A 16,173-nucleotide genomic window follows, 5' to 3' on the forward strand; every position below is an offset into this window, starting at 1 on the left:
AGGGTGTTTAAAAAAAAATGCAAAAAACTTCAGGGGGTGATTCCTTGTTCAAAATAAAGGGTAGTTTGCTTCATAAACGTTGGGTCAAAAGTCAACCATTAGGGAGAAATCGCGGTACAAAGATGGCGGAAAAATAATGTTTTTATTTTTTATCTTGAAAACGAAAAGAGATAGACTAATAAAATTTTATGGAAGCATTACTGTTATGAAAACACACTTTCTGGTAATTTTTTCACTTTTTTAAAATGAGTGGAAGGGGTTGAAATAAACTACCCCATCATTCTTGTTAACGAAATTTAAAGAAAATTCTTATCTAACACATGCAAAAAAATTAATTTGGATAGTTTAGTTTGTTTAGAAACTTTTTTATCTCTTATATTTTTTTGATAAAACTCACCGATTTGAAATTAAAAAATAAAATGTAAAGCATTACATGTCAGGACAAAAAACATTTTCTGATAAAGAATCTAGCGGGCTGCTGTAATTTTTTTAGGAAAAAATCTAGTCGGCCGTTGTTACTTTTTAGGATGTTCCTAATATTATTTAATTTGACATTACTCTACTGCAATACGTTATTATCTAGATGATTATTATTATCGTTATTATCACTAGATTCTTAATCTAAAAATGTTCTTTGTCCTGACATGTAATGCTTTACATTTTATTTTTTAATTTCAAATCGGTGAGTTTTATAAAAAAATACAAGAGATAAAAAAGTTTCTAAACAAACTAAACTATCCAAATTAATTTTTTTGCATGTGTTTGATAAGATTTTTCTTTAAATTTCCTTAACAAGAATGATAGGGGTAGTTTATTTCAACCCCTTCCACTCATTTAAAGAAAGTGAAAAAATTACCAGAAAGTGTGTTTTCATAACAGTAATGCTTCCATAAAATTTCATTAGTCTATCTCTTTTCGTTTTCAAGATAAAAAACAAAAACATTATTTTTCCGCCATCTTTGTACCGTGATATCTCCCTAATGGTTGACTTTTGACCCAACGTTCATAAAGCAAACTACCCTTTATTTTGAACAAGGAATCACCCCCTAAAGTTTTTCGCATTTGTTATATAAAGTATAGTATTTAAAATATGATTTAGATCTTAGTTTCTTTGCGGATATTACGTTTTGTAATAGTATTACTTTCTATATATATTATTATTGTGTCATTTTGACAGGTAACCGAACTTGACAGAACTTACAGAAAATTTTTAAAATTATACATTTAATATATGTTTTCTTAGTATTTTTATTTTTTGCGTATTTTTTTATTTCTTAGTAGATCATAATTTTTATTGTATTGTTTAATATTATTTTAAATCTTTTGCTATAATTTTTGTTTCATTGTTATTTACCCAATGTTTTAGTTATTTCTTGGATATTTCTGTTCGTTGGCATTGTAATTTAGTTATACCGAAAAAAATTCTAGGATATTGCAATAATCATAAATTCTGCCACAGACTTAGTATTTTAAATTTTGTTGTTATATGAAAGAGTCCAGTCTAAATTTCATAAATCTAAACGTCATTCAAATTAAATTTTAATTAGTCAAATTTTGTCATATTGTATAAACAATATATTACGGTCAAATTAAAGTAAATGCATTTAAATCAATGTAATTTTCATATTAACGATATGCCCATATAAAAACGTAAAGTAGATATAAAATGCACTATTCTTCTTAGCCAAACATTGGCATAAATCATAAAAGACTCACACCGGCACAAACCGATCCATAAAACAGGCATCCGAAAATATAAACTAAGAATACGATTTCACTAAATACTGTTCATAAATCTTCAAGCCTTTCTTAAACTACTTCCATACGATTCTTAAACCGTGAAAGAAGAAAAAAGAGGAAGTGAACCTCTAACGCCGTCGTTAGCCGTTCTAAATTTAAAAATGCTAAAGAGGTATTAGGGAACAAATAAAAAGCCTGTAAATGTCTGGGGACATATTAAATTTATGGTCGGGCCCATTAATATTACTTTAAGAGGCCCCGGTGTCACAGATATTTCGGGTCTGCGTTTATTTATAAAATACTTCTTCTCCTCCGCATCTTCCCAGGTGAAACGAATATGTTCTTAATGACAGTTTTCCCCACCGAGTTTCCCTATTTTATTTTTCTTTTCTTTGTGGGATTTTCGTACGATACAAAAGGACGGCTTTGGTTAGAAAAGAGAAAGTAAAATTTGGAAAAAATATATTTATTCCAACATTGCCTTATCCATGTAAAACTGATTACAATGTTGGATAATATCATATCTATACTAATATATAAAATCCTTAAGTGACTGACTCACTGATTAATCACGATCCTGCTCAAACCACTCAACGTAAAAAGCTCAATTTTGGCATACAGGTTGATTCTAGGGTGTAGAGGTTCGATAAGAAGGGATTTTTCGAAATTCCAGTTCCAAGAGGGTGAAACCACCGCTCAAATATTACAATATTTTTTATTTAAAAAACGGCCAAGTTTCCGAAAAAAACCCTTAAACACATATATTTTATTTTTTTTATTTACATATTTTAAGATTTTTTAAAAATGTATACAGGCTGTTTCGAAAAATTTGGTCATTGATTAATCACGATACTGCTTAAAGCGCTTGACGTAAAAAGCCGATTTTTGGAAAACGGATTGACTTTAGGGTGTAGAGGTTCGATAAGAAGGGATTTTTCGAAACTCGAATTCTAAGGGGGTGAAACAACCCCTCAAATATTAGAATATTTTTTATTTAAAAACCGGTGAGTTTTTCGGAAAACCTCTTAAACACGTATATTTTATTTTGTTGTTCTACATATTTTAAGATTTTTTATAAATTCATACAGGGTGTTTCATAAAATATAACCATTAAGTAATCACGATTTTGCTTAAACTGCTTGACGTTTAAAGCTGATTTTTGGCAAACGGATTGACTGTGTGGGGTGTAGAGGTTCGATAAGGAGGGTTTTCTCGAATCTCAAATTCCAAGAGGGTGAAAACGCCCCTCAAATATTACAATATTTGTTATTTAAAAAACGGTTAGTCTTTCGGGAAAACGCTTGGACATGCGTAATTTATTTTGTTTTTTTTTACATATTTTGAAATTTAAAAAAAATCAAAAATTTGGGTAATTGATTAACCACGATTCTGCTTAAACTGTTTGACGTAAAAAGCTTATTTTTGGCAAACGGATTTTTCGAAAGTCAAATTCCAACGAGATGAAACTACCCCTCAAATATTAACAAGTTATATATAGTGTGACCAACGGATCTGTAGCTACGGGGTATCGGCAGGGGAACGCAGTTGTAAACAAAACACGCCCAATTTCATTCATAGAATAGGCATGGGCGTACGGTGTCTTATGAAAATAAAAAAAAGCTTTCTAATTGTGGGGACGACTTTGAATTCGAGATAAAATCTATTTATCAAATACCTGACCACTTGGAAATCAAAGTCGTCGAGCTTTTCAACAGCAGTCTCACGTGGTCGTTTCTTTCTAGGGCTAGATATCATTTTATCGGGGTTAGTTTCCAGCCTTTTTTTTATCTTCTGTGTGAATTTTTTTATCGCCGATGCGCTAACTCCGGTATAATATATCCGCTCAAGTTTACGTTTAAGCGGCAACTTAAGCGAACTCTCTGTAGCTTCTTCGTCGCAAACCCTATTATGAACACAAGGAAATAAACTAAATGAGATTTCATCCACGTTTATTTATATTTATTTTAGTTTAGGTAAAATGCGTGCTTTTCATTTTAGCCAATATTTAATTTTAATATTCTAATAATTACATATATTATTATTATTCTACTTAAATTAGCTATTATTTCTATTGTCCGGCTATGTTAGCGTCTTACCCTTAACAAATTTATTCATTTTAACACAAATATACGATCACAAACTTAATATTAATAATTAAAAACTACGAACGCAAAACATTATAACAAGATAACAAAACGATAAAACACAACTTAACTATTAAATATACGAAAAATATAGGAATAAAATTTAGGATAACCGGTATAAAATAATGAAAGAAAGTAATAATGATCAAAACAATGACACCGCCACTGGATATTTCAATAGTAATCAATATTTCTACTCTTTTCAGAAGAGACCGTGAAGTTGGGGATAAAGATAGCGAATAGGAAAGGCGTAAAAGCCATGGCAACCGCGTGGTAACAAATCCTGTGACGTACTCTCGCCAATCATGTTCGATGAATAGGCGGCCATGCGCGGCGATGCCGGTTTGCCAGTGATATCGTTGAAAAATCTTCACCTTCCATAATAAGCAGATTATACAGAATGAAAGAAATCAGTTATTAAATAAAACATATCGAACAATATGAACTACGTTAAAATTCCTTAGTAATATACGTCAGAATATATGCTAAACACATCATATATAATAAAAAAAATCAACAAAGTCAAACAGTAATAATATCGTCATATTGTTTTTCCTCATGCTGACATAAAGGTGAGAAAATTTTATCGAGTTTTTATGTTAATGGAAATTCTTGCTTTGACATTACATTACAAATGATTAATTCGATGCGAATGAAGTGGCGGGTACACGCTAGTAATAAAATAAAGATACATTTTTGTGAGATCTATCATTTATTTATTTTAACTTCGTTTGAAGCAAATTGGGTTTTCTTTAGTATCCTCACCGATGTCGACATTCTAAAAATAATAAAAATGGCATTAGATACGGAAAATAATCAGATAGAAAATTGGCTTCCGACTACAAACAAAAACTACGATTTCGAATTAAGAAAGTATTTATTTTGAAAAAGTCTTATAGCATAATTGCAGCAGTAGAAAGAACGTAATTGGCTCAAGTCGTAAAACTTATAGCTCTAGACGGGAACGGGCTTATCTGATTTGTCTGGGACGCTTGATCTGATGGATTACAGATTTTTATTTCCGATTGTGATGGACTAAAGTAACTAGTTTGTTTTTTATTCGTTTAGTAAAAGTTTCAAGTTGGACTAGTGATTTAATTGGATTTATTATTTTTTATATAATCTATACTAATATATAAAATCCTTAAGTGACTGACATACTGATTAATCACGATCCTGCTCAAACCACTCAACGTAAGAAGCTCAATTTTGGCATACAGGTTGATTCTAGGATGTAGAGGTTCGATAAGAAGGGATTTTTCGAAATTCCAGTTCCAAGGCGGTGAAACCACCCCTCAAATATTACAATATTTTTTATTTAAAAAACTGTCAAGTTTCCGAAAAAAACGCTTAAACACGTATATTTTATTTTGTTTTTTTACATATTTTAAGATTTTTTAAAAATATATACAGGGTGTTTCTGGTTAAAAATCTGGTTATTGATTAATTACAATCCTGCTTAAAGCGCTTGACGTAAAAAGCTGATTTTTGGAAAACAGATTGACTTTAGGGTGTAGAGGTTCGATAAGAAGGGATTTTTCGAAACTCGAATTCTAAGGGGGTGAAACTATCCGTCAAATATTAAAATATTTTTTATTTAAAAACCGGTGAGTTTTTCGGAAAAACTCTTAAACACGTATATTTTATTTTGTTGTTCTACATATTTTAAGATTTTTTATAAATTTATACAGGGTGTTTCATAAAATATAACCATTAAGTAATCACGATTTTGCTTAAATTGCTTGACGTTTAAAGCTGATTTTTGGCAAACGGATTGACTGTGGGGTGTAGAGGTTCGATAAGGAGGGGTTTCTCGAATCTCAAATTTCAAGAGGGTGAAAACGCCCCTCAAATATTACAATATTTGTTATTTAAAAAACGGTTAGTCTTTCGGGAAAACGCTTGGACACGCGTAACTTATTTTGTTTTTTTTACATATTTTGAAATTTTTTAAAAAATCATACAGGGTGTTCTAAAAAGTTGGGTAATTGATTTACCACGATTCTGCTTAAAAGGCTTGACGTAAAGAGCTTATTTTTGGCAAACGGACTTTTCGAAAGTCAAATTCCAACGAGACGAAACTACCCCTCAAATATTACCAAGTTATATAATAATATCGCCATATTGTTTGAGATGTATTTAGGAAAATATGAGTTCACACTAAAATAAAATAAATAAAATTGATCATCGAGTAAAAATTTGCTTGAAAACAGAATATTTTCACATTTCCTGTAAGTAACAATTTTTCTGTATCTGAAAATCTTCTGATGGGAAGAAATGCGGAAAAAATATATAATGCCATATTTTTATATTATTATCTATTTCAAAGATTTTCTACAACTTTTTTTATTTTAAAACAAGTTTAATTTTAATATAAATGTCTTTGTCTTGTAGTAATATATTGGTTAGGTGATTTTTATTGTATAACTAATACCTTGAACAACACATTGTACTAAATAGTAAAATAACATATTTAAACTTCAATAATTGCTAATAAACATAATTATACAGAAATTTCAAAAGAGAAAAGAACAATGAGAAATAGCATCATTACTTTCTCACGTAAAAAAAGAATAATTTTTTAGCTATTGTTACCGAGTCCCGAAGGTACCGAAAGAATCGGGAATTAATAATTTCGAGTCCCGGTTCTTTGATATCTCAAAAGAACCGGGAATTTCCGGTTCTGAACCCTAGTTACCTAGTTAGTTATCAAGACATTATGTTTTTAAACTAAAAACTAAAAAGTATAAATAAACTGTATATATTTTCTTAAGCTCTAACTTACAAACTTCAAGGTTCAAATTAAAAGGGTTTACGTTTAGTTTTCAACATCGCTGCCTTTGCTCGGTGATGCTTGCTTAAAATTAGCCTCCGGTAACGAACCTTGTTCCTTGTTGTTGTTAGAATTAATCGACCAATAATCGACCTAATTCATCTTGTAGCATTAGATGTAGAATGGTTTATAAGTGCCACACATTGTGTCCGAACTGGGCTCATTAACCCATAACGTGGTCGAGTGTAAATTTCTGTGTTTGGATTTCACGTTGTACGCCATTTACCAAATCAATTTAGTATGTTCAATAACGAAATTTTGAACGGGAGGAACTATATTTTTGTTTTGTTAACGAAAAACTTCAGTCAAATAAAGTTTAGCTTTAAAAATTGTCTATATCTATGTGGCGGATTCATCTCTACAAAAAAATCCTATATGGGTTATATTATATTGGTAGATTATATTAAACCACAGTGGCTAAATGTATTTTTTATATAATTTAATTTTGGTTACAGTAAACATTCAATTTATTGTTCAAATATATGTATTTTACAAATTAAATCTTTAAAATTAATGTTCAAATTTGGTATGTGGACAAGGTCCTCGACAAGCATAGATAGAGTAGAAGTACCGCGTGTGCAACAAAAAAAGAAGATAAATGGAAGTCTTTGATATGCGACAGTTTTCATAGTGATTGACTTATCCACGTAAGTATATACATAGATAAAAGAAAATAATCTTCTATTAAGATGGATATGAAACTTCATAGTAAAATTTTGGGCCAAAGCGCCCCTCCGTGTTCTTAGTAGAAACTACGTTTAACCCAGCGCCTTCGCCTTTTCTGCTGTAAATATTTTTTATGTTTATATTTGATTTCAAAGGATTTAGTTTTAAAGTTACACTGATATATTAGTATATCAGAGTAACTTTAATAAAACATAAGAATATATATATTTTACAGTTTATTAAATATAAATTTTGACTACAAGGTAGAAAGTAAATCACAATATTTGATAAAACTTATAAGTATACCATTTTTACAGTTAATAAATAATAAAACTATTTTTGACTATGATATTTAAAATTTAGATAGATAGGATATTAAAAAACATACCGGAATTTGCAGACGCAGGCCCAAATTCAATAAAAACCAAAATTTTCCTGCGAAAATCGGGCTTTTTTTCACAGAAAAGGTATTTTTTGATTTATCAACAATCATTGTCAAGTTGACAATATACAGGGTGTTTTCTAATTAGTCTAAAAAACTACATTGTTAAAAATTAAAAAAAATCGATATTTTGCTTAAAATAAATGGTACACTACTGCTGTTTTAAAGAAAATATATTTTTTTCTTGACTGGCCATCCTTTTTCAACAATATTGATCTTTTGAATTTTTCTTGTTTTTCAAACGGTTGCCGAGAAAAAAATAAATATATTTATTAAGAGCCCGCCCTAAGCCGTTTTCTAACGATTTTTATTTTTTAGATTAATTAGGAAACACCCTGTATATGCATATCACAGGCAACGAAATAAGCTAGTAACCTCTAAAAATTATTTTTCCTACCACTAGCGACATACCGTGTTTTTAGTGAGTATTAAATTATTTTATCAAAATTTCACCATATAAGTTTCCAGGCAATGAGTATACAGGCCCGGCAATGGATCTCTAGGCATAGGAATTACATGCATTGGAATGAAACGCCTATAAAAAATATATGCTTAAACAGAGATGGACAACAACTTCCCCGTTTCCACTTCCACTACGACTGTCTACTTAGACAAACTCCAATAAGATAACAAATTTTGGAAATTCCGCCACCTCCCATCCACTCATGATACCCATCTCCCTGCCCTTTATTTATCGCCATTATTTTATTTCCCTTCCCGCGCCTCCGCACCTCGCTATTCTGACTCCCGTCAGTTCATCACAGAGTTGCCAGGTCTACCGGTTTCGTCTGTAAGCTACCGATCTACCGATTTAAAGAAAAATCTAACGATATATTCAACTGCGTCTTTAGTTTTTACAATAGAAGCACTTATAAAAAGCTGACTTATTTGACTAAAAATTAAGCGACTGCCGTGTTGGAATCTGTATAATTTGACTTTATTATTGTTTCATTAAATTTTATTTAGTAATAACACACATACAGGTCATCGTTCTGTCTAGTTGCAGAGTTACAGAGATATTCCTAAAAATCCTTATTACTCCTTATTACTCCTTATTAGGCGCGGTATTGGCGACATGCCCGAAGAAGTTGATATCTTTTGAAAAGATTTTATTTCATTCATCTACTAAAGTTGAACCCATATTTTCCCCAAAAAATGTAAACAAAAAACAAAATTTAAGTTAAGAAACAACCTAAATTCGGACAAATATTTTAGTGATTTTCCCGTCAAAAAAATATATTAACATGAAAAAGAGTTAAGAGTTGCTACAGCTTCCCATTGAAATGAAATTAATTTTAGATATCACTGATCAAAATTTGTACAAAGGTAAAAAGTGACTGCTACACTAATTTGTGACTGCTATCCCTACTTGTTATAGTTTTATATGTTTTTATTAATATATTAATATTATTTAATTCAATATTTTTTTTAATATTAAATAATATACCTAGCTATTTCTAATTCTTGTTATATTTATTATATTTGTATTTTATTTGAGTGATCTATTATTACGACACATAGGAATGCTAATTTTGGACTTAAATATTATATTTTATTTCGTTTCTGTACTTTTAATTTTTGTTGAAGATCTACCGAGAATTTTGTTCTCGTATGGAATTATAATCTAACAAACCCGGCAACCCTGTTCGTCTACTCCTTATAAAGTTTTTTTCGGCCTAATTCCTTTGTCACAGCCGCGGCTTTGTGAAGCGCCGCCGCCGACCGACTGTGTCGGGGCGACTGCTAGGAAGATCGTACAGTATTGCCATTTCATAGAATTGCACTTGCTATTTTAGAAATGATATCAAAGTTTTGCATGTTACTTTTCGTTTTAGAAAGAAGTTATGTGCCTAGAGAAAACATTCGTAAAATTGTTTCGTACTTTATTTAATATTTCATTAAGTAGGCAAGATAATGGGATTAGAAGATTTAGGATTTTGACAAGCCAACATAATTTCGATTTAATTGAATGGCAACACTGTCCGTCCTGTTTCTATTTTTTCGATTCTGTTCTATTAGTAGGCGGTAGCCCCCACACAAGCGTCTTAAAGACCCGCCCGACGCCCCCTCTCGCAGGGGCTCTCTCGTCGTATCACTTCTATGATCACTTCCCCTATACGATGGTAGGGAAAAGACACTTTATCCGTCTCTGTTGCACTGTATTTTGCAGCCTTACCATCTTTTTTTATCGCATTGAAAACCTCCTATTGCTAATATTCCTTTGCCAGTAGTGTATATGATCTAAGATAAATCTTTACATTATTTTTTATACTACACGTAATATTCATTTTATTAATTTAATATGTATATCAATAAAGTATGTAGTGCCCTTATACATATTTTATATAATTTGATGTTTATAATGTAATTTAATTCGACTTTAAATTTAATAGCAAACTGATCAGGAAATTTAAAATTTCCATTTTAGCGTGATGATCTATTAAAATAACCTCGTTTAATATAAAATTAAATCATTTAGCTGTAATGTAAATGTAATTTTGTCACAGTTATCATACTCGGCTGTAAAATAGTTTATGGCATTCGATTGTTTTCAGATATATCGAGTGCCTATAAACGATTCTTTCCATTTAACAGTGAAAATACGATGGAGTTTATTTCAGTTAAACTATCCGTCTGTCCATATTATATATTCAATGGTTTATGCCTTTTTTTAGATAGGCACTTAATTTTTTGACTATTTTACAGGAGCAATTTTTTTTATTAATTATCAAAAAAATCTTTTTAGAAAAAAAAATATTGATTTTGAAAAAACATATTTTCTTGAATTTTTATTTTGAACTTTTAACTTCTGGAGAAACAACAACAATATATAAAATATAGTTTAAATTCTTTAAAATACTGGCTGGCCAAACCTGTCTTCTGACTATCACTCATATAATTAATTCGCTTTGTTTAGCTTTAACATCTTTTGTAAAATCTTAATCCTTGTACTTTGATAAAATATTGAATATTTTTTATGCGATGATATATATTTTTGTTCTGTTTATGGGGTGGATAGCAAAATGATAATATTTTACTATCTTATATTTTTTTTAATATATGTATATCATAGTTGCACAAGTTGTGATAATATAGCGGGTGCGTCTCAAAAGTGGCTCATCCCTATAACTTTTTTATTTTTTCAGATAAAAAAAAAACGAGATTTGGTATGTTAGTATATGACATAAATTAGGATTGATTGACATATTCAATTGTTTTCCATCACTTCCGGTTTCACTGGAAATGACTACAACTTTTGATTTGTAAATGACATCCTTGTTATTTTTTTACTTTATTCGATAGAAAATGACACTCTGAATAGAATGACATATCATATGCCAACTTTTGACATTTTTGCATATGGTTTATTTGAGATTGTAACCTGCGGTTTGTAACGACAATTTGACCCGAAATACCAAGTGTGTGGTATCAAATTATTTGTAAAAAAATTCTTTTTCCAAATATGCTAATGAGCCACCCTCGTTCCGTTTGAAAAAATTGAGATATGATAAAAAATACGATTTGGGCATCTTTTAACCGGCCAGGACAAGACACTAGAAACATTAGACGATCAAATCTATTTTTCCAAGACTCCTTGATTAAATAGTAGTGTCTTTAAGACAGCCATGGCACTCTAGATTGAAATTTAAAATACAATTTGTTTTTGAGCAAATATGCCAAAAGATGACGTATGATATGTCATTCTATTCAGAATGTCATTTTCTATCGTATAAAGTAAAAAAATACCGAGGGTGCCATTTAAAAACCAAAAGATGTAGTTATTTCCGGTGAAACCGGAAGTGAACGGAAACAATTGAATACGTCAATCAATCCTAATTTATGTCATATACTAACATACCAAATCTCGTTTTGTTATCTGAAAAATTAAAAAAGTTATAGGTGTGAGCCACTTTTATTACAACCAAAATTGGAATATACGTTTTCTTCTTCAAAGAGACAGACATTATTACAAATCATTTATGAAATTAAAAAAAAAATAATTATACACTTTTTGTATTTTTGCTTTTATTTACTACCTGTTAAAATAATTTTGATATTTCAATTTGACTTATGTATTTTGGTAGCGAATCTGATATTTGTTTTATTTAAAAAGTTATTATAATTTATCTACTTTAATGAGAATATTTTTATGACAATTTTTTTAACTATTAACATTTATTTTTAAATAACTTAACTTAAGTTTTAAATAGAATTAGAACGGCAATGATAAACCGGAATTTAAAAAAAAAAATCGCTATTTACGTTCCCATTGCGCTTCATATAAGTTCATGTTTTTTCCTAAATTTTTTTATTCAAACCGTTTTTTTATTCCAAACTTTTTATTCGTAAATAATTTTTCAGTTAAAACTAATTGAATATTTAACTTTGTTATGCTTTAACTTAAGATTAATTAAAGAATTCTGTTCATATTATATTAAATTACATGATAATAATAGCTCCCGTATATAGCGTTTAAGGCCTTGGGAGTAGCAAGGTACAGCTTGCTATTACAGTTGAGGGTTGGAACCTTTGGTGTTACACAGCAAAATAAAAACACTAAATCACCACAATACACCAAAACACTTTTACTCTTACACTGGACGCGCGTTTCGCTAACCATGTTAGCATCATCAGCAGATGATTATAAACTAAAGTACAATCTACAAGTTGAGCGTTTATATACTCGCTCAGTGGGCACCGAGTGGGCGTGGCAAAATCTAGCCAACCGAATCAGAGCCAACTGAGCGTAACAGTTAGATTTCCGCCACTAGAGTAGTAGGAACAAAGAACTTGAAGGAATTGGACCGTTGACTCTGTTCGAACTATCTTTACATTTATTAATTCTGATGCTTTCATATGCATCTAATTGCCTGTAATTTGAGACTTGTTTAATTAATTTTAAATTATTAAGATCTATACAATGTTCATTATCAACAATATGTTCGGCAACGCAAGATTTATCCGGTCTACCATATCTTATCTGAGCTAAATGTTTTTTAAATCTAGTTAATATTGATCTTCTAGTTTGCAGAGTCAACGGTCCAATTCCTTCAAGTTCTTTGTTCCTACTACTCTAGTGGCGGAAATCTAACTGTTACGCTCAGTTGGCTCTGACTCGGTTGGCTAGATTTTGCCACGCCCACTCGGTGCCCACTGAGCGAGTATATAAACGCTCAACTTGTAGATTGTACTTTAGTTTATAATCATCTGCTGATGATACTAACATGGTTAGCGAAACGCGCGTCCAGTGTAAAAGTAAAAGTGTTTTGGTGTATTGTGGTGATTTAGTGTTTTTATTTAGCTTGCTATACTAGAGCCGTTCGGTATACACGGAAGGTAATGTGGCTAGCACTACGCTTCAACCGCCTATTATTACCTCAGGATTGTGAATCCCAAGTACTCATTTAAGGCTGAGTCGACCTAGGTACCCAAACTATTTTTATTTTAATAAAAATAGTCGGCTGATGAAAAGCCGGGTGTGGGAATCGAACCCACACCTTGAGATTGGTAGACGAGAGCCTGTACCTCTACGCCACAGGGCATATTAAATTACATAATTGTAAAAAATTATCTATACCTTTGTGGCGGACTCATCTCTCCAAAAAAATCCTATATGGGTATTTCGCCACTGCAAGAAAATCTACAAAATAAAATAGTTATTTCTTGTAAATACTGCTGCGTTAATCCAACGGAAACTACTTGTCAGCAGTTAAGTTTACATATAAACAAATTTGCCTAACGAACAAAAAAATGCTTACAACTTAACAAATATAGGTAGAGACGTGAGAAATATAAAATAACACGCGACCGGTGCGGTGCTATCCCCAAGTCTTTTCCTATATTTGTACAACTGTACCCTTTCGGACAGTTTATCTATTTCCGTCGTCGGAAGCAAAAAAAAATCAAAGAACAAAGAAAAAATCTATTTAAATGCAACTATTCGAGACCACTTTAGTTTTTTTAAAACAGATACGTCTACAAAAACCGTTGACGTTCTGTTAAAATGACATTATATCAACTTAAACTTCAAAACTAACAATTACTACCTGATAACAATTACTTAATAAGGTAAAACCAAAAAGCCTCAAACTTTCTGTATGATTATTTTTAATTTGTTTTTAATTTTTACGTATGTTATGTTCTTTAAAATCAAAGAAGCGATTGCCATACATTACTGACATCTACAGATGCATGAGCAATACATTTATTTTTATTAGATCGTATTAAAAAAGCCTCTTTTATTTTTCTTTTAGAGGCTATCGTTTCTTTCATTAAATATTTTTTTTACAAAATTGTCTGTTAAACTTTATTTTTTAGAAATAGGGTTTTAGTAAATACGGAGTGTATAAAGCTCAGGGGATTTTACAGCTCATAAAAATAGTAAACAGAAAGTCGTTTCATCTAATCATCTCCTAAAACCGATATAGTATAGTTTTTATACGTTACTATCGGGAGTAGAATTACGATATTAAGTGAAGAAAGAAGCATCGTAGTACAAAATCCATTTTCTACTTAATGCACTTTCCCGTTCATGATACGACCGCTGCGGCGCTCAGAAAAAACTACTGTAATCGAAATATCAGTTACGTTAAGATAGTAAAATACAGTTTCATGGTTTTAGAATATAAAGTGACATTTTCTGAACGTCGCCGATTTAAATTCATATTAGAGCTCGAAGCTATGAAAACGTGTGAAGTGGATGAAGAAACTCGAATGTTGCACTATGAATTTCAATTATGAACTATTTATAATCTATCCTTTCTATATAAATGTATATTTTTTGTATTTTCAAGCTATTTTTATTTATATTTTATACAGGTACGGATGAAAAGTTATTAGTTCTCAAACCAGTTAAAAATATGTAGGTGGGGCCCTCTACAAGTAGGAGTCATATTGACATCAAAACCAAATTGCTCATGTAAAAATACTTCTAAATAATTTTTATCCAAAAATCTGCCTCAAACCTTTGATATTTGAAAGTTAAATAAACTACACCCTCTACATCGATTAACTACATGTAATGTAGTTTACGTAGTATTTAAGAGTAACATGTAGTTTGCCGAACCCTGCTGTTCAAATTATTAGTCATGCTTGTTATTTACTAAATTCTTTAAAATGCGATGAAAATAAATTTCTAACTTTTATCTGTGTTCAATATTAACGTTAATAACATGAGTTGAGTAACAGGTTGAGCTTGAAGTAATAAAATATTGTTTTAATGTTGTCATTAATGTCCCTAAGATCTACTTGTTTTGGTTCTATAAAAATCGATACTTTTTATGATTTTATGATGACAATAACTTGTCTAAAGAAATACCACGCGATACAAGTACCATCAGATTGGTTTAACATCGACATTACTATTTCTAAACAAAATATCGAAAGTGTGGAGGAAGAAAGGCCTGTTATTGCTTATTTAGGAGGATATTGCTGTTATATTGTCTTAAAGGAAATTAAATGCGATACATGTAAGAATAATTTAACATTTTCAGACGACACTGATATTGAACAAAATTCACTTATAAAAACCTTACTAAAGGCAGTCTTGGGTTTCCAAAAGATGAAATAACTAATATAGTTTTGCTTGAATATATAATTTTTAACAAAGCCATGAGGAATTTCTCAAAATTCATATTAAAAAAATATTTTTATCAAAAATATCTTTGGATTACATTAAAAGCAATAACACCATTATTAAAATTTCCGCAATGTACTATTTATAATGCTAAGTTATTGTAAAAATTGTCATAAATTATATTAGAAATACAAGTCTGAAAAACTACTGTTGTAAAAAAAATGATAGACTTGGAAAAGGAAATAAAAGGAACTTAGACACACTTACAGCATAAATAAATACAATGACGATGGATAATGTGAGATGGGTATGAATCTGATGTTTTTGACGGAATCTGACGGACGGACGGACGGAAGGACGGACGGACAGACAGACAGACGGACAGACAGACAGACGGACAGACTTACAGACAGACAGACAGACAGACAGACAGACAGACAGACAGACAGACAGACAGACAGACAGACAGACAGACAGACAGACAGACAGACAGACAATCTGATGTTTTTGACGGAATCTGACGGACGGACGGACGGAAGGACGGACGGACAGACAGACAGACGGACAGACAGACAGACGGACAGACTTACAGACAGACAGACAGACAGACAGACAGACAGACAGACAGACAGACAGACAGACGGACAGACTTACAGACAGACAGACAGACAGACAGACAGACAGACAGACAGACAGACAGACAGACAGACAGACAGACAGACAGACAGACAGACAGACAGACAGACAGACAGACAGACAGACAGACAGACAG

The sequence above is a fragment of the Sitophilus oryzae genome, unplaced genomic scaffold (genome assembly GCF_002938485.1).
Source record: "Sitophilus oryzae breed Bouriz unplaced genomic scaffold, Soryzae_2.0 scaffold_179_pilon_pilon, whole genome shotgun sequence".
Classification (NCBI taxonomy): domain Eukaryota; kingdom Metazoa; phylum Arthropoda; class Insecta; order Coleoptera; family Curculionidae; genus Sitophilus; species Sitophilus oryzae.